At 34.8% G+C, this 25,532-nt stretch overlaps 1 protein-coding gene across 2 annotated transcripts in view; it reads left to right on the top strand.

The window, feature by feature from the left end:
* Pxn (Peroxidasin) overlaps positions 1–25,532 on the top strand; it is a 425,335-nt gene that overhangs the window by 45,138 nt on the left and 354,665 nt on the right. For both annotated transcript variants that reach the window (XM_068351797.1, XM_068351798.1), the window contains exon 2: positions 8,243–8,314. The gene's annotated coding sequence lies outside the window, so the exon portion shown is untranslated. The remainder of the gene's footprint in view (positions 1–8,242; positions 8,315–25,532) is intronic.

The following is a 25,532-nucleotide window of genomic DNA, read 5'->3' on the forward strand; positions in this document are numbered from 1 at the left end:
TCCCGGGGAGGATGGAATTCAATATCAAAAAATATATGTGGCTCATTCAATTAGATGATGATCATGAGTGTTAGTGAAAAAATTATCGTATAACAGCTAAGTGATACCAACTAACCAATCGTCTTTAATGGGTCGATTGTGATTCTACGAACAAACGCTGAATTAGATGGGAATATGTACGGCACAGTCGAAGTCAACGCTTATTACTCTATATAGCCAAATCGGTACAATAGTCAGCTGACACGTTGATTTAAAATCTGAAAAAAGTTTGATTCCTTTCCTGGACAGAAATTCTTATCATCCCTGGGATCTGTGATCCCGAGGCCAAGTAAATTTGATATGAAAAATTATTTGTAGCTTATTGGAATCAATTAGAATAACTGCTATTGATGAAATTATCACAAAACAGCCAAGTGTTGAAAATTCACTAGTCAGATATAATGGTGAAGACTGGTTCATATCGATCATGAGTACCAAAAAAAAAAAAAAAAAAAAAAAAAAAAAAAAAAATTGGCCTGGAATATTTCGGCAGAATTGGAAGTAGGTGAGTGGTTATGTAAATGACATTCTTTTTTATTTAAAATCTGTAAAGCTTCAAATCCTTGCTCGGTCAGAAATTCTAGCAGAAGATTAGTGAATTTGATATTGATAGTTATTTGTTTTTTATATAAATAAATCAAAATCACGTATGTTACTGATGAAATCATCATGAAATAGCTGTGTTACAAAGTTAGGTAGCAGCTCTAATGTTGGAGATGGGTTGATTTTGATTCTAAGTACAAAACCTGAATTTGACAGGAATATATATGGCAGAACAAGAGATGATTTTGAATGTGCCGTACAGGTTCCTGTCAAATTCAAGTTTTGTGCCTAGAATAAAACACTACTCGCCTCTATTATTATAGCTCACTGGTAAGTTTGTAATGCTTAGTGGTTTTACGATGTTTTCATTACTGACATTAAAGATTTCTATTAATTCACATAAACAGCAAATAATTTTTTAATATCAAATTCAATCTACTTCTGGGTTACAGACCCAATTTGAAATTCATCTTTTGAAAATTATGGCAATAATGGCAGGTATTACACATTATTTGTCGAGTTGAAATCAAAGTGACTGTCGACTATTATACCCAATTAGGTATAAAGATAGTTTAAGACTTGATTTCGACTCTGTCATACATATTACTGTCCCTGATGTATCATACTCGTATAAGATTTATATGAAATCTCAAGCAGACTGGAATGGGATTTTGCATGATCTTTTGGGCTTGAATTGCTCACAATTGTATAGTGGTGTTGATCCTGTGGTCCCTTTGAATGAGAATTTAGTCACCATAATTGATAGGTGTATCCTTTCTCATGTGCTAAGGTACCGAGTGAAGGACAAACCATGGCTCAGAGATAATTGTAAACATACTTATTGGGAGAAGCAGGAGTCCTATCTACTTTGGAAGGGTAACAGATCGGATTTGACCTGGAATAACTATACTCAGCTTAGAGCTTATGCTCAGAGAGTTTATGCTTCAACTGAAAAGGAAGACAATCAACCATAAAAGAAACCCATTCTTATACAACACAGGAGCATAAGTGGTGGCCTATCTTTAAATCTGCACTCTATGGTGTAGATACAACAGTTCCTCCTTTACTTAAACCAAATGACTCAGTCACTCATTGTCCAAAGAAAAGGGCAACCCTTTTGGCTGATGTGTTTGATAGTAAGCTGAGTAATGAGAAACTTGAACTTCCTCATTCCTATTTTCCTGAGGCAAAACTAAACAGTTTAGCCTTTTGATCTCGTGAAATCAAAGCTCTCTTGATGGCCATTGATGCTTAAGGAGGTGTAGACCCAAATGGTATTTTTCCTTGTTTTTTCTTTTTAAAGACTGCAGATTTCGTAGCTCCAAATTTATCTGTTATTTTGCGCAAGTTAGCAAGAAGTGGAACTCTTACCACTTGTTTGAGAATTGGTAATGTTACTCCACTATGTAAATGTGTTTGCGGTTGCTGAAGTTCAACTGATTACCGAACCAGTTTCTTAACTCCCATATTATTTAAAGTTTTTGAACCTCTTCTGATATAACATCTTAATAGATTTGTTGAAGGTAATCATCTGTTCCCTAGTATGCAATTTGGTTTTCATAAAGGCCTTGGAGCATGTGATGCCCTTCTTACAATCTCCAATGCTGTACAGAAATCCTTTGATTGTGATCAGGAAGTTCGTATGATTAGCCTTGATTTTAGTGCAGACTTTGACTGTGTTAATTATGAGGCTCTTGTTTTCAACCTCAAACAGTTGGGAGTGGTTGGATCGTTTCTTAGCATCATTATGGAATTTTTAAGTAATAGATCGAAGAGTTTTTGTTGATGTGCACCATAATGAGTATAGGAATGTGATATGGTGTTCCTCAAGGAAGTGTTCTTGGCTCATTACTTTTCATACTATATACACATGACATGTGGGTTTGCCCAGAAGACAAGGTTGTTGCATATTCAGATAATGATACTCTCTTTGCATCAATTCCATCTCCTGAATATAGATCTGGGTATGCTGAATACCTTAATAGAGATCTAGCTAAAATTAGTGCATGGTGCAAATTATGGAGTATGTAGTTGAATTCTAACAAAACTCAAAGTATGATTGTAAGTAGGTCAAGGACAGTGGCTCCTCAATATCCGGATCTCAGCATTGATAATGTTTCTTTAACTTTGCATGACTATTTTAAGATTTGAGGTGTGAGTCTCGACAGCAAATTTACTTTTGAGAAACACTTCAGTTCGATGCCCTCTTCAATTGCTAAAAAAAAATCGCTTATTGAGAAAGTCTTTTAAGATTTTCGGTCATAAATCTATTCTGACGAAGTGTTTTAATTCTTTCATTCTACCGTGTTTCGAGTATTGTTCTCCTGTCTGGTCTTCAGTTGCTGATTCTTATCTTAATTTGTTGGACAGGAACTTACGGTCTATAAAATTTCTTATTCTTGATCTAGATATTAATCTCATGCACCGTCGTTCAATTAGTTCATTATGCATGTTGCATAAGATTTTTCAGAATTTTTACCATCCTTTACATTCAAATCTTCCCCGACAGTTCCATCATATTCGTAACTCTAGGCATGCAGTTAATACTGATAGTCAGGCATTCTCCATCATGAGGCTCAATACTACACAGTTCTCTAGAAGTTTTATTCCAGCTGTGACCAAGTTGTTGAATGATCCTCCTAATCGGGTAGTTGAATCAGTAGAATTTCAAAAGTTCAAACTTGCAACAAATGTTTTTATGTTGAACGGACTGACATATGTCTTTTTATAGTTTATATATGAAATATATGTTTTAATGTTGTTAATGTTTTTTTAAATATTTTATTTTAATTGTTCATTACTTGTTATATCGTTTATTTATTTCCTTATTTCCTTTCCTCACTAGGTTAGGCGTAAAGCATCCTGTTTTTCAAACTAGGGTTGTAGCTTAGCTAATAATAATAATAATAATAATAATAATAATAATAATAATAATAATAATAATCCAGGGTTGTTATTAAAATTGAAATACCATTACAGTATAGCAGATTGGTGAGTTTATAACACCTGGTGGTTGTATGATGTCTTTATAACAAACAGTAGATATTTCCATTAATTCAAATAAATTACAAATACTTTCTTATATTAATTTAAATTTGCTTCCTCTTCCGTCCAAGCAGTTTATTTTATAATAACATTTCTGACGGTTCAAGGATTTGATCGTCCGTCGAGTCAAAATCATAGTAATAGTTGACTCTTGTACCCATTCGACTAGTCAAGTATTTAGTAAGTCCTATAACAACTATTATTATTATTATTATTATTATTATTATTATTAGCCAAGCTACAACCCTAGTTGGAAAAGCAAGATGCTATAAGCCCAAGGGCTCCAAGAGGGAAAAATAGCCCAGTGAGGAAAGGAAATAAGGAAATAAATAAATGATGTAAATAAATTAACAATAAATCATTCTAAAAACAGTAACAACGTCAAAACAGATGTGTCCTATATAAACCATTAACAACGTCAAAAACAAATATGTCATATATAAGCTATAAAAAGACTCATGTCAGCCTGGTCAACATAAAAACATTTGCTCAAACTTTGAACTTTGGAAGTTCTACTGATTCAACTACCCGATTAGGAAGATCATTCCACAACTTGGTAACAGCTGGAACAAAACTTCTAAAATACTGTGTAGTCTTGAGCCTCATGATGGAGAAGGCCTGGCTATTAGAATTAACTGCCTGCCTAGTATTACGAACAGGATAGAATTGTCCAGGGAGATCTGAATGTAAAGGATGGCCAGAGTTATGAAAAATCTTATGTAACATGCATAATGAACTAATTGAACGACGGTGCCAAAGATTAATATCTAGATCAGGAATAAGAAATTTAATAGACCGTAAGTTTCTGTCCAACAAATTAAGATGAGAATAGGGATTGTACTTTTGACCAGTTAGTTACATCATTTGATAACCATTTTAAACATCATGTGATATATAAGCATTACACGTTTTATAGGATTATATATTCATACAGAATTCAGGATTTTTATTCAAGATTGATATCATCCCATTCCACAATTATAGCTGATTGGTAAGCTTGTAATACTTGCCTGTTTTATGATTTTTATCAATGACATTTTTTATTTTTCTTTATTCAAATAAGCCACAAATACTTTCCTTGTTAAATTCAAACAGCCTCTTGATCAAAGACTTGAGAGGGAATTAGTTTAATGATACGAATCTCGGGTCAGGCAAGAATTAAAACCTTGACGTGCTTGAAATGGAAGTGACAGTCGACAATAATGATAAATAAGAGTTATTTACAACTGTGCCATACATATCCCTGCCATATTCAGGTTTTGTACTTGTTATTGAAATCACCCCCATTTCACCATTATGAATGCTTTGTAAGTTTGTAACACCTGGCTGTTGTATGATCATTTTATATTAATCTCATAATTTGCCTTTATTCAGATTGGCCACAAATACTGTAGTTTTTACTATCTAATTCACTCTGCCTTGGGATTACAATTCCTGGGAAAAATTAAACTTATGTCAAGAATTTCTGTCGGGCATTGATTGAAACTTTTGATTAGTATATACCAAGTGCCCTTCGACCATCGATCCCATCTAATTATACAGAGATAAGAGGTAATTCCGACTCTGTCTTACATATTCCGGTCAAATTTAGGTACTGTGTTTAGAATCGAGAACTACTCATATCCACCATTCTAGCCGATGGAAAAGGTTACAGAATTTGTGTGTTCTCTCATAAATTTGTTACTAATGCTAATGATTCTCATTGATTTAAATAAGCAGTTAACACTTCTTAAAATAGAATTCACTCTGACTCAGAATCACAGGCTCAAGGGCAATTTCACATTTATGATAATTTCTAGACAAAAATGATTCAAATCTTTGCATCTTTGTTGAGTTGAAGTCAAAGGGACATTGGACTATAATACACATTTGGCTAAAGAAAGAAACAAGAGTACTCAAAATCTACAATAGAGGTTGATTCTTAGATAACCACCATTGCATTCCTGCAATTGCAACAAGCATTGAGATGAAGATCCAAATAAAATCATCATGTATCCGTCACGTTGCTGTTTTATGATAATGTTATCACTACCACCATGATTATCATTTATTCAAATATGCATTAAATACTTTTCATTTCGAATTCACTCTGCCTTAGGATCAGAGACCCAAGAAAAAATCAATTTCATGATAAAAATTTCTTGTCGGTCAAAGATCCAAACCTTGACAGAGCAGCAATCGATAATCCTTCTGTGGATATTCTTGTCGAATTATTTTTTTTTATACTATATAAACAACCCTATGTCCACCGTTATAGCCGATTGGTAAGTTTGAAATGATTTTCGTTTTTTTATGGTTTCCTCACTAATACTTGTGATTTTTATTTCTCCAATTTACTCATAATTCTTTTTTCTTTACTCATTCACTCAGTCTTGGACTAAAAGACCCAAGGGAGTGTTACGATCTTAAAATCGTTACAGGTTCTTTTGATAAGTAAAATAAATGTCAACAACAACCAACATTGAAACATGGGAAATAAATATAAAAAGAAACTCACGAAAAAAAGGTTTATTCACAAACTTACAAAGAAAATTAACGTTACTTCTTCGGTCACTTTAACTAACAAATCAAATCAATCAAAATACCAAAAGAAAGGGGGAACAGTCAGTAAGGTAGAAATAATTAAGGAATAGTTTTCTGCAGCTGCTGAGGCGATACTAGTACGGACACTTCAGGCTTGCGAACGTTGCAGAAGGGCGGCTGAAGTTCAGATGAAACTGGCACGATGACCGGATTCGAAGACGTCACAAAAAAGGTGGCATCAAGATGGGACATCAGAGGTCTTCTCCCAGGAATTCGATGATACTGTTGAACTAAGGCAGGCTGCAGGCAGTGTTGGCTACTTTTCGTCCCAAGCAGGAAGGGCTGGCTGATTCAATTTGTCTCTTCTTCTCGGCCATAACAGGATTTTTTGGAGATAGGCTTTTGTTGTCTGAAGGGAAGGTTAGAATCTGGCTCTATCAGACTTCTGGTCTTCTCTGTTTCTTATCTCGGTAGGACTTGGATCTTATCTGCTTCGGACATAGTTCCTCTCTTGTCTTATGTCCTGTCCTATCTCTCTTGGACAATCTCTTCTTGAAGTTTATATACCCATGTATAGGCGGAGTTAATTACAGTGGGCAGTGGTCATCTCCATAGAAGGCGTTCTCGTTAACAATTCTGCATCTCTATTGGCTTCCTCAAAAACGCCCACTTCGATCACGCCATGGAAGTTTCTAGAAGAAATCTCAAATGCAATCTGGACCGCGTGTGAAGTCGTAACAAAAGGGCAGCACGTGTCCTTCCGTGATGATATATATCCTAAACAAGGATTTCCCTCAGGCTTGGTTTCTCAAAATATGCTGACTCCACTTATTAAGACGATGCCATCTTGGTCAAAACAGGACAGTTTCCTTATCACGGCAGGCGCTCTCGGCGAGGCTTGGTTTACTTCCAAAATGTTGACGACAATGAAGTGATGACTGGATTGCCCAAACAGGGCCGTAGTCGAATCTCGTCTCGCCTCGCTGCTCACACCTCGGGAATAGATATTTTTGTCTTTTATTATATCCTTTTAAAAGTAATGCATCTAGTCATGACAGGGAGATACCATTTTAAGTTGAAAAAAAATTTGGCCGAAAACGGACTTTTCAACATTTGTAGAGTTGAAATCAAAGTGACACCCGACTAACATACTCATTCGTCTGTAAAGAGATAAGATTTGATTCCGATTCTGTCATACCCATTCCTGAAGAATTTAGGTTTTGTATTTTAGATTGAAATCAAACCCTGTTCACTATTATAACTGAGTAGGGAGTTTGTAGCACTTGGCTGTTTTATGATAATTTATATTTGCACAAGTCAAAATCTCGCGTGCTATTGGTGATTAATTGATTGATTGTCAGAGAACTTCAAATCAATCAATCAATCAATCACCAAAAGCACGCGAGATTTTGACTTGTGCAAATATGCCACAAATACTTATCAATTACGAATTCACTCTGTCTTAGGATTACAAACCCAAGGAGAAATTCATTTCATGATAAGAATTTCTAGCTGGATACGGATTCGACCCATTGCCGACTCAAAATCATAGTGACGGTCGACTATCATACCAATTCGTCTATAGAGAGAGACAACAGTTGATTCAGACTCCTTTTGAATTCAGGTTTTATAATCAGAATCGAAATAATAACATGAATTCGAGAGAAATATGTGTGTGTCAGAGACGGAATTAATTTTGATATCTCTTTATAATCGAATGGGTATGATAGTCAATTATAATTGTTCTGAATTATAATTAGCAAAAGTTCTAACAATTTTCTAGACACAAATTCCTTTCCTAAACAGAAAATATCCTCAAATCTGTGATCCCGAGGCAAAGTGAATTTTGTGATATAAAAAGTGTGGAAATTTTTTAATATATGATATATATGTAAACCAGACTGTCTTGATTTAATGTATGTATACATTAATGATCACATGGTTATTTGTAGTAGTGGCACATATTTTTTTTTCCACAGAAAGCCAGCCATAAACAATCAGAAGTAAGATTGTATCATCTTTAAACTTATTTTTATATGAATTTCATTTTCTTTTCCACGAGGTCTCAGTTAATCTTTTTCTTTGTTGACAGATTGCTAAACAATAATCACATCGTGAGGTTACAGAATGGATCGTTCAATGGACTCACTGAACTACGTTATCTGTAAGTTTATCTTCACATTGTTCGTAAAGATTGCTATTTCTAAATTAGATTTAAGCATGCTTTTATCTCTCTTTCCGTTCCTTCTCTTTTTATCTTAAGAATCTTGATGGTTTTTGTTTTATCAATTTGAATAACTATTCATTGTACATTTTCTGTGCCAAAATTTATTTCAAATGTATTCCATGGTTAATTTTGTCCATAATTTCATTTGGATACATTGTTCACCACACAAACAACTCGTAGATATTAAATCTTTTATTTCAAACCGTTTTTATTTTCATGATAGGTATTCCAGATTATTAGTATTTACCTTGATTAATAGAAGGGGACTTAATACTTTTTATTCTTTTTGACTGGCATTCTCAGATTTTAGGGTACTTGTATAGTAAGATATTTGCTTTTGCTAATTACCGGCATTCAACAAACTCTTTATAAACAATCACTCGTATGACGTTCAATCGCATTACCCACATATGCACATTCTATTTTTTTTTTTTTTTTTTTTTTTTTTTACATTATTATTCTCTTTTCTGGTCCCTAGTGTTAAGCATGACTTAATTTTCTCCTAGAAATTAAACCTTACAGGCCCGAGAATTTATCATTAGCCATCATGCTTTTCCTAGTCGCTTGTTGATTTACACTATTTTCCCTCTCCATTCTAATTGACAACTGCCTTCCAATCTGCCTTTCGTTAACCAAAATCGTCATTTACGGTTAATCCTTTCATACTCCCGGTTAACATTTTCTTTATATGTAACAATGACCCTTGTCCAGTTTTCATCCACCTTACCCTACTTCTTCCATGTATGATGATCTATACAGTGGTCAAATTCCTTAATTTTATTATCACTCCTTTTCAAATTCTGAATCTTTCCTCTACCATTATGTTTTAATATTCACATTCACCAAGCCCGGGCCATTTTCATATAATTGTATCCATAAGATCTTTTGCCAGTACATGTTACAGACTTTCTATTAAGATTTCTCCTTTCACGGCCTACTCAAGAACATTTTTTCCTTGAAGCCGTGTTTTTAATGGTCGACACCATTCAGAAAAAAAACTTGCGAATGTGTTTCATTATTCTTTTTTTTTTTTTATGGTCATCCCAATCATGTTATTATTATTATTATTATTATTATTATTATTATTATTATTATTATTATTATTATTATTATTATAATAATAATAATAATAATAATAATAATAATAATAATATTGTTATGATTATTATTAGTCAAGCTACCTCCCTGGTTGGAAAAGCTAAATACTACAAGCTCAAGGGTTCCATCAGGAGAAGTAGCCCAGTGAGGAAAGGAAATAAGGTACTACCATATAAACAATGCAAAATAAATGAATAGAAAAATATAGAATATTTTAAGATCAGTAACAACGTGCTAGGCGATATGTTCGCCATGTTAGGCGGTATATCTTTGCAATCCATGTTTGCCAACGTTTATACAAGTATAAGCAGATAAACAACCTGTTGAACTAACGAGAGCTTTGAGTTTGGAGGATATGTCCCATAAAATTTTGAAGTCACTGGCAGCAGGGTGACAGATCGGTTTTAAGGTGATATACGAGATGTCTCTTCGTTTTCTATTCTCGATGCCAGACGGAGGATCTTACTGAAATCAGTATGGACCGGCAGGGGTCACTTGCCTTAGTTAGATAGGCAATGCCCATCACAATGAACTGGCTATCCTTTGAAGAATTTAGCCAATGATTCCTCTACGGATTTAGTCAGTCTATGGAAAGAGAAAATAGCAGTGACCCCCAGTCCCGGGCATAGCAGGGTATCAAAAATCTCCTGGTTTATAAATACTAAAGACAATGTCAAAATTGGTAATTGGAATGTTAGAACCATGAATCAGATTGGGAAGTTGCAGCAAGTGGAGGGTGAATTTATGAAATATAGTTTGGATACCTCGGCCCAAAGTGGAACACGTTATAAGGGGATTGATAAAGAAATATTAAACCAAGGAATATATATATATATATATATATATATATATATATATACTGTATATTTATATATATATACACACATATATATGCATATATATGTGTATATATTAAATTATATATATATATATATATATATATATATATATATGTATATATATATATATATATATTTATATATATATATATATAAATTTATATATATATATGTATACATATATATATATATATATATATATATATATATATATATATATATATATATATATATATATATATATATATATATATATATATATATATATATATATATATATATATATATACATACACACACACACATACAAAGGAAGAACAGCTGGGGTTGGAAGAGAAGGGGTAGGAATGATGATGACACCGAGAGCAGAAAAGGCATTAACGAAATGGAGAGCTGTAAATAATAGATTGTTACTTGCAAAGGTTAAATCAAAGCAATGCAATATTAGTATTATAGTTTATTATGCACCAACAAAATACTCCCTTGAAGAAAGGAAAGATGAATGTTATGAAGAATTGCAGATTGTAAAAGATATATGAAAATTGTTATTGGTGACCTCAGTGCAAAAGTTGGAAGGAATAATCAAGGTATAGAGAATGTGATGGGAGTTGGGGGTCTTAGCGAAGTTGCACATGAAGATGGAGCACATTTTATAAGTTATTGTTCAACAAACTGTTTTGTTATTGGAGGTTCTCTTTTATAGCACAAGGACATCCACAATTATACAAGGACTTCACCATGTGGCAATTACAAAAATCAAATAGATCACATAGCTATTAATAAAAAGAGAAGACTCTGAGAAATGTAAGAAGCATAGAGGTGCAGCTATTGGTAGTGATCGCTAGCTCCTCATTGCCACACTGAAATTAAAACTGAACGCATCCAACAGAATAGTAGATAGAATATTCAGGTTTACTACAACTAAGATTTTAGATGGGCTCAGAGAAACCTCTGCAATTGCATGTAGGAATCGATTTGCTGTCTTAGAGACTTTAAGAGACGAAGAACAGACAATTAATGAAGAAAGGTGTGAAATTAGGATCATATATTAGTTAGATGGCAGTGAAGTCTTGGGACATGCAGTTACAAGGAGTAAACCATGGATATCAAATGATACTTGGGTTACTATAAAATGGAGACAAGGACAAATTGATAGTTGAAAGTTTCTGAGTATGTAAAGAAAGTTACAAGGTAGGGCATACTGAGTATTCCAGTATTGATAGTGAGGTCAAAAGAAAAGCCAGGAATCAGAGCTATGAATTCAGGGAGTAGCTGTGGTGTAAGAATTGGTCTTAGAATTATTAATAAAATCAATACTGGGGCAAAGAAGAAGCATATACCCATCAAAAGAAGAGATGGATCTGTTATAACAACAGATAATGAAGAAAAGCAATGTTGGATGAAACAGTTTAGTGAGGTCATGAGTATGAAGGGAATAATTTGATTGATATACCTGAAGCTGTGGAAGACCTTGATGTGCACACGAATCAATTCAGTGTGTTTGAAGTCGAAGCTGTCATTAAAAACCTCAAGAGATGGAAAGCCCCTGGATATGATGGAATAACTGCTGATTTGATTTTGGCCGAAAATGAAGTAACTCCCTGACTACCCATAAAATTATTCCATTCATCAGGCTTTGCCTCTTCACGCCACGTGAAGAGGCAAAGCCTGATGAATGGGAGCTAGGAGTGTTGATGAAAATGGCAGAAAAGGAGATCTGACTGATTGCAATAATTAAAGAGGCATCACATTTATGTCATTTGTCATGAAAATATATAGTATGCTTATTGTAAAGAGATTAAGAGAAAAATTGATAGAAAGCTGAGAGATGAACAAGCAGAATTTTGAAAAGGTAAAAGTTGTAATGACCAAATTTTTATTTCAAGACATGTTTTACAGTAATTTGTAGAATATAGATGGATGGCCTTTGTGGACAATGGAAAAGCCTTTGATAATGTACACCGGCCAATTTTGTGGAGGTCATGCGTTATTATAGAGTTCCTCTTAAATATGTAAATTTGATTAAGTCTGTTCATGAGCATAGCAAGAGCAAAGATAATGTTGATGGAGTCCTATCAAATGAATTTCCAGTGAACAGTGGAGTACTCTAAGGGAATGTGTTGTCACCTATGTTATTTATCCTCCTCATGGATTTTGTGATGCATAGAACACCCGGGGATGGTGGAGAATGATTGGACTGGATTGGTAACAGGAAATTAGTGGACCCAGAGTTTGCTGATGACGCTGTTCTTATTAGCAAAATGCCACAGGATTTGCAAAGCTTGCTTACCAGAATGCATAAAAATCACACGAGGTTCGGCTCAAGATGAATAGAAGAAATACGGACATGATGAGAACAGAATATGTAATGGAAGATGAAATATCATTGGAAGGAGAAAGGATTAATGAGGTGGAATCATTTAAATATTTAGGAGTTATGATCTTAAATACAGGGTCTTTAGAATTTGAGTTTAATGATAGATTTAAAAAAAACAAATCAGACAATGGCTAGGTTAAGTAAAATTTGGAGATCATGTCACGTGAAATTTCATATAAAAATCAGGCTATATAATAGTTTAGTGAGATCTGTGTTACTCTATGGACATGAGTCGTGTTATGACAATGAAGCAATATCCTACAGATTTTGCAGTTATGAGAACAAAACCCTCAAAAGAATATTGGGTGTTAAATGACAGGACAGGATTAAAAATGAAAGAGATTACTCATGTGCCATATGTGGATGAGATCATGGTGAGATGATGGAGATAGTTTGGGCATGCTCTTCACACTCCTCAAGAGAGATTAGCTTACCAAAATTTCAACTGGGCTTCAGAGGCACTAGAAGAGTTGGAAGACCCAGGCCTACATGGCTGAGGACTATGAAGCGTGAAGTAGGAGATTTAAATGTTTTAAATAAAGATGGGCGAAATCTCACTGAGGCCCTATTGCGTTAATAAGTGGAGGAGGAGATGATGATGATGATGATGATGATGATGGTGATGATGATGATGATGAGCAACGGTAAAACATATCAGTCATATATAAACTATAAAATGAAACTTGTGTCACCTACTTAACAGAAAAGTGTATGCAAAACGTTTAAACTTCTGAAGTTCCACTGTTTTAACCGGCTTTTTGGGAAAATCATTCCGCAATGCTGGGATAAAACTTCTAGAATACGATATAGTATCATGCCTTATGATGGGAAATGCATGGCTATTAGACAATCAGGGAAGATTTGAATATAATGAGAGTCAACAGCCGAAGACCAGACAAGCAAACAGTGCTAAAAAATTGCCGAAATCATTTGAATTAAAGCATTTCCAAAGGTAGACTGATTGCCAAATTTTTTCAAATAACTATCAATAAGCCAATTTTACATATAATTGAAGAAGAAACAGGCTGAATGTATCTCATATGCTAGGTAAAAGGTCAGGTATTACATGGATTCAGCATAACTTTAGGTTTATCAGTTTATTTTTTGTATGTTAGAAATTAATTAAGCTTCTATTGATTCTTTAGAAAAGAAAGGAATAATTAACTCAATATAACAGTGTAATAGTATAGGATCAGTGCACTATCAGAGCACACTGGTTGAAACTATAGCTGTGACATCCTGCATGGAATTTAGTGGTAGCTAGTGGTAGACAATTGTTATTGGTTTCCAAAATGGTTTTTAGCCCGCCTCAGTTTATAGTTAAACAACCTCACCTAATTATACAAGATGAGCCAGTGCGCGAGAGCAGAGCCAAAGAAGATGGGGCATCAGTCTTCTAGAATGTGCACAGATCACTCGGGAATTAAATAGCATTGAATGAATGATCAGACAAGGAATATGATTCTTACATAATTGAGCCAAGTTGGATTTCATGTCCGAAAGAGCATATATATTGTATTGGTGATAAAATGATAAGACCTCAGCCTATAGTGCAAAAGCAATGGAAGCACAATCTTGAAAGTTGACATCTTTCGTGAAGGTAGATAGTATGACTAACTGGAAGCTTTGTTGCATGTGCCTAAATTTTATAAGGTAAATGCCTATACCATTTCATCCCAAAAGGCTTGATGAAGGTGATGAAGTTCTGCTATATACCTTGAATCATGTATGCTGAATTACAAAACTACAAAACTAGAAAGGAAAAGGAAGTCATTATGTAAGACAAAAGAAGATGATTCCCCATCTGCAAAATTCACATATTGTTGTCAGAAGCCATGTAAAGATGAGGCATAAGAATCTAAGACTGAGAAGGAAGGAATCTGCTTTATTTGTAACAAACCAGCACCAATCAAAGATTTACGATTGGCCATGACATTGCCTTTACATGAAAAGATGCAATGATGTTCAATAAACTTACTAAATTTATATGAGAAACTTCTTGCCAAGCTTAGTGGTGGAAATATTGTTTCCAAGGACAATATGTATCACCCATCTTGTCTGGCAGGCATGTACAATGGTGAAAAAGCTTGGCAAAATTTTCAGAAAATGGAGATGATTATATGCTGTGCGGACAAAAGGCATATATGCCCATGCATATGTTAAACTTGGGATAGATATAACAGACAAGCAGTTAACTACTGATGGGTGCTAATATTATAAGATGGTAGAACCTTATGATTTGTACAAACAATAACTGGAAAAGTTAAATGTTGATGCTTGCTTTGTGCACCGGACATGGTTAAAATAACATATTTTGTCCATATCCCAGAGCTGGAGGCCAAAAAATGGAAGAAAAATCTGGCTTGCCTACAAGGGGAAAGTGGGAGAAGACCTGACATGGCATGTGACTATGATTATGCCCTTATTGTGGTCAAAGTAGTCAAGATATTTTGGAAGCAGACGCTTGAAAAGAGTAAGAATTTTAGGAACTTTAACAGCAGACACTAGAAGAGAATCTGTACCAGAAAGATTGTTGGAATTTGGAAGTGTGCTGCAAAACGATGGTGATATGAAATCCCAACTTGAATATGGAAGATCATTTACTGATCTAGTGTTAGCACAATATTTGCACTTCAACTGTCGGAAAACTGTAGTATCTTCAACATTTACTAGACATTTCAAGTCAAGGAAACCTCTGTTTCCAATATGCTTTGGTCTCTTGGTCTTTGTAAAAACCAAAATGCGTCAGCTAATTGAGGCATTTCCTCAACATGGAATCAGCATCAGTTATGATAGGGTTCTGGAATGGGAGAAGCAATTGTATTAATGGCTGTGGAGGAAGTAGTTTGTCCCACTACACCAGGAAAAGGCCTCTTTACAACTTGGGCTTCTGACAATCTGGACCATAATCCAAGTACAACAACAGCACAAACATCCTTCTATGGGACAGACATTTCTGTCTCAGTATCTGAGCACTGATGAAAAGGGGGAGGAGAGAAACTCGGCCAAAATGATCCAAAGTGGAAGAAATTAAAAGAAAAACCTTTTTTCCTGAATATTATACGAATGTACCTTCTGCTCCCTTCAAACATGAGAATTCCCTCCCTTCATCCACTGGAAGTGCAGGACAATAACAAGTTGGGCTTTCTAAGCATGTACCTCTTAAATATGAATGGCTTGAGAAATTTAGTCTGTCGGACAGGAGTGAAAATGCTGTGTCCATATCTTGGGCAGCACCTCATGCTTCTCAGAAGTGATATTCCTCCTCTGAAATAAGCTTGTCAATAATTTTGCTCTTTTTCAGGAGGCAGCCCATTCAGTTGCAAAGATGAAACATGCTATGGACATTGCAAGAGTAGCCACGCAGTTTCCCAATCCTGGCCATGCCCCAGATCTAGTGGTTGTTCAGCCACTATTTGCAATTGTTAAACAAGTTCAATGGGAATGGCCATTGTAGTATGGTGATATGGTTATCAAGTCATGAGGGCTGCATATACAGAATGGCAGCATTCAAAATTCTTGGTGATCTCTTGAAAGACAGGGGTCAGACTAGTGCTCTTGCAAAAGCAGAAATAGCTACTCCTGGAGTAGTAGATTTGTTTAGCTCTGCTTCACATGTGAACAAAAAACATGTCTAGCCGGCCAGGTGATAGCTTCTGGTTTATATTAGCTGTTCAAAGCTCCTATATGTCATATAACCAGGAAGGAGATGCAGAAAGTTAGCTAATTTATGAAAGCTGGCTCAGAAAACGAGTCAGTGTTAACAATTCTACTTGTGGAATCTTGTGCTTTAGTTAGAACTTCAAGTATTCATTTACACTAGATCATACTGGGAGACTAATTTCAAACTGTACAAAGTCGTGCTGCAGGAACTCATTTTTTTTTTTTTTTGCCCTAGACCAAGTACATTTGGCCAGGGGGCTTTCAATTCATTTTATTATTATTATTATTATTATTATTATTATTATTATTATTATTATTATTATTATTATTATTATTAAGCTACAACTCTAGATGGAAAAGCAGGATGGTATAAGCCCAGGGGCCCCAACAAAGAAAATAGCCCAGTGAGGAAAGGAAACAAGGAAAAATAGAATATTTGAAGAACAGTAAGAATATCAAAATAAATATTTCCTTTATAAACATAAAAAACTTTAGCAAAACAATAGGAGGAGAAAATGGATAGAATATTGTGCCTGAGTGTACTTTCAAGCAAAAGAACTCTACCCCAAGACAACGGAAGACCATGGTACAGAGGTCTCTACCCAAGACTAGAGAACAATGGTATAATTTTGGAGTGTCCATCTAGAAGTGCTGCTTACCATAGCTAAAGAGTCCTTTATACCCTTATGAAGAGGAAAGTAGCCACTGAACAATTACAGTGCAGTAGTTAAGTTAACCCCTTGGGTGAAGAAGAACTGTTTAGTAATCTCAGTGTTGCCAGGTGTATGAGGGCAGAGGAGATTCTGTAAAGAATAGGTCACACTATTTGGTGTATGTGTAAGCAAGGGAAAAGTGAACCATAGCCAGAGAGAAGGATCCATAAGGATAAGGATAAGGATAGGGAAGTGGGGAATATGGGGAGAGAAAGAGTACCTATGGATACAATCCAGTTTACAGCCGGAAGGCAGGAACTCAGGATGGGAAGGAATAAGGAAAAGGTGGGAAGGGAAGTACAGGAGAAGAATAAAAGAGAGGGGCAGACCCTCGTGCGATGCTTAATAAGTTTTAGGGGCCACCTGAAATTGCAGGTGACTAAGATTGAAAAGGAAGACAGGCAGGGAGTGGAAGGGTTTTTTAGTTCTTGCATGGAGTATGTCTGTCTAGACACTATTTGATGATTGAAAAAGTTATGATGTTTGGAAAATTTAGGATGTTTTTAATAAAATATTAATTTAATTGTTGAATTAAAGATATTTATTTTATTTTTATTTTAATCAGATGTTTTATACCTAGGCCTGGGAGGATCACAATTGACCTTAGGGAGAAGGATCCAGCGTAGTACTGTCTGGCAAGTCAAAGGACCCCATAACTCTTTAGGGGTAGTATCTCAACAGGTGGCTGGTGCCCTGGCTAACCTACCACCTACCTATTTGAGAGACTTGGAGGCTTTCCAAAACAGTGCATTTGTTGAATTCACAAAGGAAAATTTCACTGTCAATAAAAGCACTTAGCCTTCTTCCTCAATGGCTATAGACCAAGGAAACAAAGATGATAATGCTTATGTGGAAGACGTGTCAGCCATTGGCTTATTCAGATGCTTTCAGAAGGTGGACAGTGGCTGGTTCTGAATAATGACACATGATTGATGAGTTTGAGACTAGAAGTATCCAAAATATGAGGGTAAGCATCATGATGGAACTGAAACTGCAGGAAAGGTTTCTTGAAATTGTTGAGACTCTACCAAAAGTAATCAAAGAAATGAGAAAGCCATTTGAAGCAGATTTGGTGGATCTGATTGTTCTGTCCATGGTACAGAAGCACATACAGAAGTACAAACAAGCACACATAGTGTGAAAGCAAACAAGAGTTCACTGGAGAGTGATTAGCACTGCACAAATTCCTGATAATTGGACCAGTTTGCTCAGTAATGACCAGAACAAAACTGAACTACTTGTATGTTTGGCAGACACAATCGTTTTATCTGAAGCCAATGATACGCATGCATTATTGTCACCAAAGAGGATGCTAAACAGGTCACTGCTGACTTAGAAGGCTACACTCACGAGAAGGTATATACTAAAATCTTTTTGCATGCTACATATTCAGAAAACATTAAGATATCTCAAGTGAAATCACCTGTAGTTCGTTAATTTTTTTTATCATGGCAGGATCTAGATTGGAAAAATCTGGTTTGGCCAAACTGTAGATTAAATTTGGAATAGGAAAGACATGAGGTGGATACCTTCACAAAAAGACTGGAGGTTGATACCTTTCCATGAAATTGCAGCAACCATGGGATCAAAAGCCTCATCCTTTCCCTTTATTCATGCATTTAGTGGGTTTGATACAGTGTCTGCCTTTCATGGAAAGCGGAAAAAATCTGTATGGCAAACATGGAGTGTATTTCAGCATGCCACCACACCTTTACCAAACTAAGTTCAAACAGAAGCAGTTGGTGAGGCTAGACTTGATCTCTTTGCAAGGGAGTAAAGAGCTGATGATTACATTCCCCCTACAAGAGAGCGGTCTTTCAAGCATGCAGGGTACATTTGGAGTTTTCTTTAATATATCATTCATTTTTGTCCTGCAGATGGCAACTGATTGATGATGCCTGATTTCTGTATTGGATGGACTTGCCAGTAGCAGAAAAATCTCGGCAAAAATTGAAATTTTTGGCTGTAGGAAGGAATTTTGTGACTGGTGCAAGTGCTACAAGTCTGGACTTCCCTGCACTGCTCTCTGCAGCCTCACTCACTAAAATAGTTGATACATGAAACATGGTGGTGTCCATCAGGGATATATACATTTATAACTTTGGCAGCCTTTTTGGAAGTATGGCGCTGTGATGGGGGCCATATTGGAAAGATGGATTCAGCTTATCTCTCAATGACAATAAGAATGCCAAAATCCTAATTCACAATCATTATATGGACATTATGTAACTTATGTAGGCTTGTGGAATAAAAATATTTGAAATATACTGCAGAGTAAATTTGCTGCCTTTTTGGAGATGCCAGCCATCTTGGAACTAGTCATATATTAAGGAGGCCGGAGTTTGTTTTTAATTTATGGGGATGGTAAGAGTTATCATGCCAAATATGGTGCTTGTATTACCATTTGCACTTTTCCCCAAGTACTCTACTCCAGTATTATTAAAGAAAGAACTGGTAAGTCTAAACTAAAGAGTGCAGATTTGAGGATAAACTACCATTTTTGCTCCTGGGTGGTACCAGAAAGGGTTTCTCTTATGGTTAAATTGTATTTATTTTCAATTGCAATATAAACTCTGAGCAATGGCTCTCTTGCTGAGTATATTTATTCCAAGTCAAATCTGATCTGTTACCTTGCCAAAAATGATATGTCTCTTGTTCCTCAAAATAAGCACATCTATAATGATCATTGAACCAGGGTTTTTTTTTTTTTTTTTTTTTTTACTTCACTCGGTATTTTAACACATAATGAGGGATACACCTATCAATTATTTTGACCAGATTTTCACTAAAGAGAACAACAATTTCAATTACTAACAAAAGTAAGGCATAATTATACATTCCAACTGGAGGACCAACTTGGCTTGTTATAACACCATGGCAATCAGTGTATACCAGGCCTAAGCAGTTACCACACTTATGAGCAGTGTTACTTGCTCTAAGCCCGATTCAGAGACAACATCTAAAGCTCTTCAGCCGTGGCAATCAGTAGGAGAAACAGAATTTAACCACTCACTATAGTGAGCATTGAAATCACCAACAAGCGCAAAAATGGCCAATTTATCACCTTGTATCTTAGCCATAGTTGTAAGAAGACAATTGAAGATTGAATCATCCAAGTCTGGATTCCAATAGATGAAACACTAATAAAAGTTTTATGTGTGCCACAAACTTTAATGACATGAATTTCAGGGCATTCACATTCATAGCAGAACTTATGAGAAGCAGGGTACTCATTCCTAATGTAAATTGTCATACTCCTTGCCATAAGAATGGTCATCCCGATTCAAAATTATTGGTTTCTTAAAACTTGGAACAAGCAGCTCAGATGACTGCCGCATCTAAGAAACTAAATATTCTGAGCATAGTATAATATCATATAGTCTGGCGGTAAATGTAAGGTCTCTAATATATATAGTCCATGAATATTGTAATACCCCGACACTGGCAAAATCTAGGACACACTGGTCTTTGATTTTGTTAATTATCTCTAGACACAATGCAAATTAAAATCAATAGAAAGGTCTCATCATACTTGTAAAAAACTTAACAATAAAGATGATACTAACAATATTATACATGACTATATACAGAGTAATTCATAAAACTCTTAGACTGTGAACAAAATGTCGAATAAAATTGATCAACATGGAAGAGCCGACACTCCATGCAAGGCTTTAGTACCCTCCAGGATAGCCACATAAAGAACTAACTGAATGACAGTGACAGAGATTAATTTCTAGGTCAGGAATAAGAAATTTAATAGACCACAATTTCTTGTCCAATAGATTAAGATGATATTCTGTAGCTGAAGACCAGACAGGAGAACAATATTCGAAGCAAGGCAGAATGGAAAAATTAAAACACTTCTTCAAAATATATTGATCACTGAAAATCTTAAAAGAGTTTCCGAATAACCCAATTATTTGTGCAAATAGAAAACAACAGACCGAACGTGTTTCTCAGAAGGGAATTTTCTGTCAAGAACCACACCTAAAATTTTTAATGAGTCATACAGACAAAAACATTATCAATGCTGAGATAGTTGATAGTGTCTGTCCTCAACCTACTTACAGTCATATTTTTTAGTTTTGCTCGGGTTCAGTTTTCATATCCCATAATTTGCACCATGCACTAAGAAATTAGCATTCTTTATAAAAAAAAAAGCAAAGGTAAAATACCATTTGGGTCTACACTGCCTTAAGCGTCGAGGTCCATCAAGAGAGTTTTAATTTCATGGATATGGAAAGCTAATCAAGTTAGCTTACCCTTAGGAAAACAGGAATGAGGAATATCGAGTTTATCATTACTCTGCTTACTGTCAAACACATCAGCCAAAAGGGCAGCATTTTCCCTTGGACAGTGAGTGACAAAGCTGTCTAGTTCAAGTATTTGCCCTTTCCTAAAGTAGCTAAACTAGTTAAAAATCGGGGTTTTAAAAAGCGTTTGATTCTTTATTCACTGTTTTATTTACTAGAATACTAATAATATTCGAACAAATAGTGTTAGTACTATCAAAGTAGTTTTCTTTATCACTTACCAGAGCTATTGGCCTACATTTTTGTCATGCCAGAAACAAGCACGCTTAGTCCTGCCCAGTCTTGTATGTCTGTTCTCCAGCCTTGGTTTCAATAAATTATACACCACCATTTATCTCCCTAAAAACTTTATTATCAAGGCATAGGCAACTACATTGATGACGACTATGCCACCATGCTGTTTATGAATTAACAGAATAATGGTTTTATTTTTATATTTCACAATTAGGAAAATTCCTCCTTATTCAAATGTGAAGTATCAGAGTAATGAGAGATGGCTAGATATTAGGAAAGTAGAATTTAAAAGTAGAACTAATCAAACTTGATAGGTTAAAGAAACGCACTGGCATTTTAAGGGAAAAATATTGTTGTGATATAATCATTGTATCAAAAAAACTAGTAATGTGTTGTTAAGAATCATAAATATATTCAATACTTATGGACGACTTGGTGGTCACGTAAGGAGATTAAAGCATAGTGACATTGACTTAAAATTAATGATTTGAGATATTGGGTCATATATCATTTATTAGATTAGTCCCAGTTATTATAACTGTCTACCATATTTTTATTGTTTTTAATTCTTGTTCACTGTGGCCATCGTTATTTTTAACCAAAATAAAGGTGCGCTAATGTGGTTTTTTCAAAGTCCAGAATTTCTCTGTTCTCTGAATAAAGCCACGTTAGCAGAAGCTGTGCTGAACAGTTATCCAAGCCTCTGTCATTTTACACTGATGAAAACATTTCAAATACTTAGTACGTTCAGATGAAATAATGAATGATGATCGTTCTTTTATTATAGCCTTTTGAAATCAATTCTATTTGGACAGATAACCCTTTGATAAATGTCTGTGTGCAATGCCTTATTGCAGAAATTCCATTGTCCTGGTTTCATGCATTTTCAGAGTTCACTATGTTACGGTCAGTGACTCGGCTATTACACAATGTAGATAATGTTAATTGTACTTTAATGACTATTCCCGTTTATAATTAATTCAACCAAGAAAATAGTAAAACACTAACAGCAAAAGAGATTCATAGCCAGCAAACATTAATAATAGCTATATTTATGATTATTCACAAGTATTTACAATATTTTACAAGATTAAGAAATACAGTTCACCAAATTGATAAGAATTTACAAAATAAAGCGTATGGTGATGTAGGCCGTAGTTTTATAAGTCTCTGTGAAGTGAGGGATGGATGACAATGAAACTCAGCTCCAAATTTTGAAACGTTTTCCAGGTCATACATTTGGATATAAAAGATGATAAACAGGAACACAATGTCTGAAAATATTCTATCTTCCAAGGTATCCTTGTTATTTAGTTTATCTTCAGTCGGTAAATAATTGGAAAAATTTAGCAGTATCACATCTGGTGTCTAAGAAATGTTTCGACAAGAGCAATGTTCACGTGGAGAAAAATGAATCAAGTCTGCTTCATTGTAGAATACGTTTTGAGAAATATCCAGAAACTCTTTATTTAGAATACAATGACATTTTCGAGTTACAAATCATCACAATGTTTCTATTTTTACATTAGTATATAATATGTAGAAATACGCCTTTTTTCACAGGTCTTATAACATGAAATGGATAAATTCAATCTACATATAATGAATCCCCCTGCCCAGCGAAAAGTTGGGAGTCATTAACCAATAGCTTTTTAAAAAATGCTAACAAAATTATTTCATCATACATGATTACAAATAGAAGGGTTTTGTTATAAAAAGCATGAAAAACAATTTTGTATTTCAAACTTCAAGTAAAAATTCTAAATTTATAAAGTTTATAAACAATCACAAAAACATATCAATAAAATCGTTATAAAGAAAACTTAGTAGTATATTCTTGTGAGCAGGTATCAAAATTCACAAATAATTTAACCTATGCCTATTTTCGGCTTAGATCTAACATCATTTATAAGGATATGACTAAATAATTCATCAATACAAATGCAGACTTAAGTGAGGCTTTTAGATAAGGCTGATTGTACTTTTCAATAGCTTTACACACAGAAAAGTACATCGGGAAATTTGAACAACAGCATAGTCAGACTTCTGATCTATAATTAACCGTGAATGAGACTCAAGATCACAGTATTCACTGAATAACAAATTACCAGTTATTTCTGACACATGACTGGAATCGGACAAATCAGTAATTAACTTGAATAAAAATGTTTGAGGCAAATTAACATCATCATCAACAGAGACATCACTACAAACTAAGATATCTTTAGAAGATAGGTTATTAGAACTCTCAAGAGCCAGAAGACAAGACATCAAGAACCAAATGAACTTCTAGAGACCGGTTGGCAATACAGTTGACAGCAGAAATATTATCAGGATCTAACATATCAATGCCAGACATGTTGGTAGAACGGTCAACAGTTGAACAACTATCATAAACATATGTATCTTCATGAGGCCAGTAGGTAGAACAAACAACAGTTGAGACATTATCACAAACTACCATCGTTATCTAACATGTAGGTAGAACTCTGAGTCTTCTGAGTATTAGCATTTGAAGAAAACAGAGTAGACAAATCAGGAATGAGAACCTCCTGATTAACATTTGGCTTTTTAACCATCTTCTATCGGACATCAACATTTTCATATACCAAGTCATTACGAAGCAAAAATTGAACGGCATTGATAGGCAACTCTGAAACCACACCAACAAAACCAGGCCCTGATATCCAGTCATACTGAAGATCCATACGATGCAAGGGAGCGTAAAATGGCAACCTCCAACACCACGAACAGGAACATATTACTCAATAAACAAATATTCAGTCTCATGAACAACTTTCCTCAAAACAAGAGACTGGGCACAACTAGTATCATGCATGATACAAACGGGGCACAGTAATCCACCATAAACTTCAACAAAAACCTTAGTAGCATATGACTGGAAAATTTTATCAACAGTTCTGGAACAAACACTATAATTCACAGGCTTCCTGTCAAAAATGTGGTCATATACAGTGGTAACCTCTACTGGTAGCACCCTATAGCGAAAGTTAGGTAGAGTAGGAGCCACAGTTTTAGTTTCTTTTTTCCTCTTCAACTTAAAGCATTCAAAAACTGTGTAACTTGGTTTTATTTTTCTTTTTTTTTTTTTTTACACGATAATTACACATTCTTACACTTTGGTACCTACCACCATTTATCAAACCAATCTGATAGTTCCCAACTAAATTTTACATGTCTGTTTATTATGTTTTGCCCAACTCCCAGACTTCATCCTATAAGCTTCATGAATTAGTTCATAGACCTGCAAATTATAATTTTTCAAGAATTCATAATCATTATGTACTCAGGAACAAAAGGATATAACTTTTTGTGCCCTGGCACACAAAACTCTGACAACACTCTGACAACATATAAGCCCAATTTTCTGCTGGTCACTTAAATTTTTTAGCTTTACTCTCAAAACAAAAAATATTTATCTACATCCTTTTCCTTAAAAGGAAACACAATTCCATCTTCAATAAATATATCTGACCTAGATTTATCTGCATCATTAGAATTAGCCTGCTTAATTTTCTCAAGCTCTAACGCCTTTGGAACATTAATCTTATGAACCTTCATTTTAGCTTTGAATTTTAATTGATCAAGTTTAAACTCTTCTCTTCTCTCAGGCTCAGTCTGAGCTTGAACTTCCGACTGTTTTTCCTTTGCCTCAGCTTGAAATTGTTCACATTTGATCTCGGCTTGTAATTGTTTATGTTTAAGCTCGGCTTCTAAATTTAATTTCTCACACTCAACTTCTATTCAATGTTTTTCAAGTTCTCTTGACTGATTAACCTAAAACCATTGATTCACTATTAATGCCATCCAGCACATCCTGAGGTAACACATTGTCTTCAACCAAATGTTGAACTAACACATGTTTAATATCCTTTTTCCTCATTGAATTTTTAA

The sequence above is a fragment of the Palaemon carinicauda genome, chromosome 28 (assembly GCF_036898095.1).
Source record: "Palaemon carinicauda isolate YSFRI2023 chromosome 28, ASM3689809v2, whole genome shotgun sequence".
In the NCBI taxonomy this organism is placed as follows: domain Eukaryota; kingdom Metazoa; phylum Arthropoda; class Malacostraca; order Decapoda; family Palaemonidae; genus Palaemon; species Palaemon carinicauda.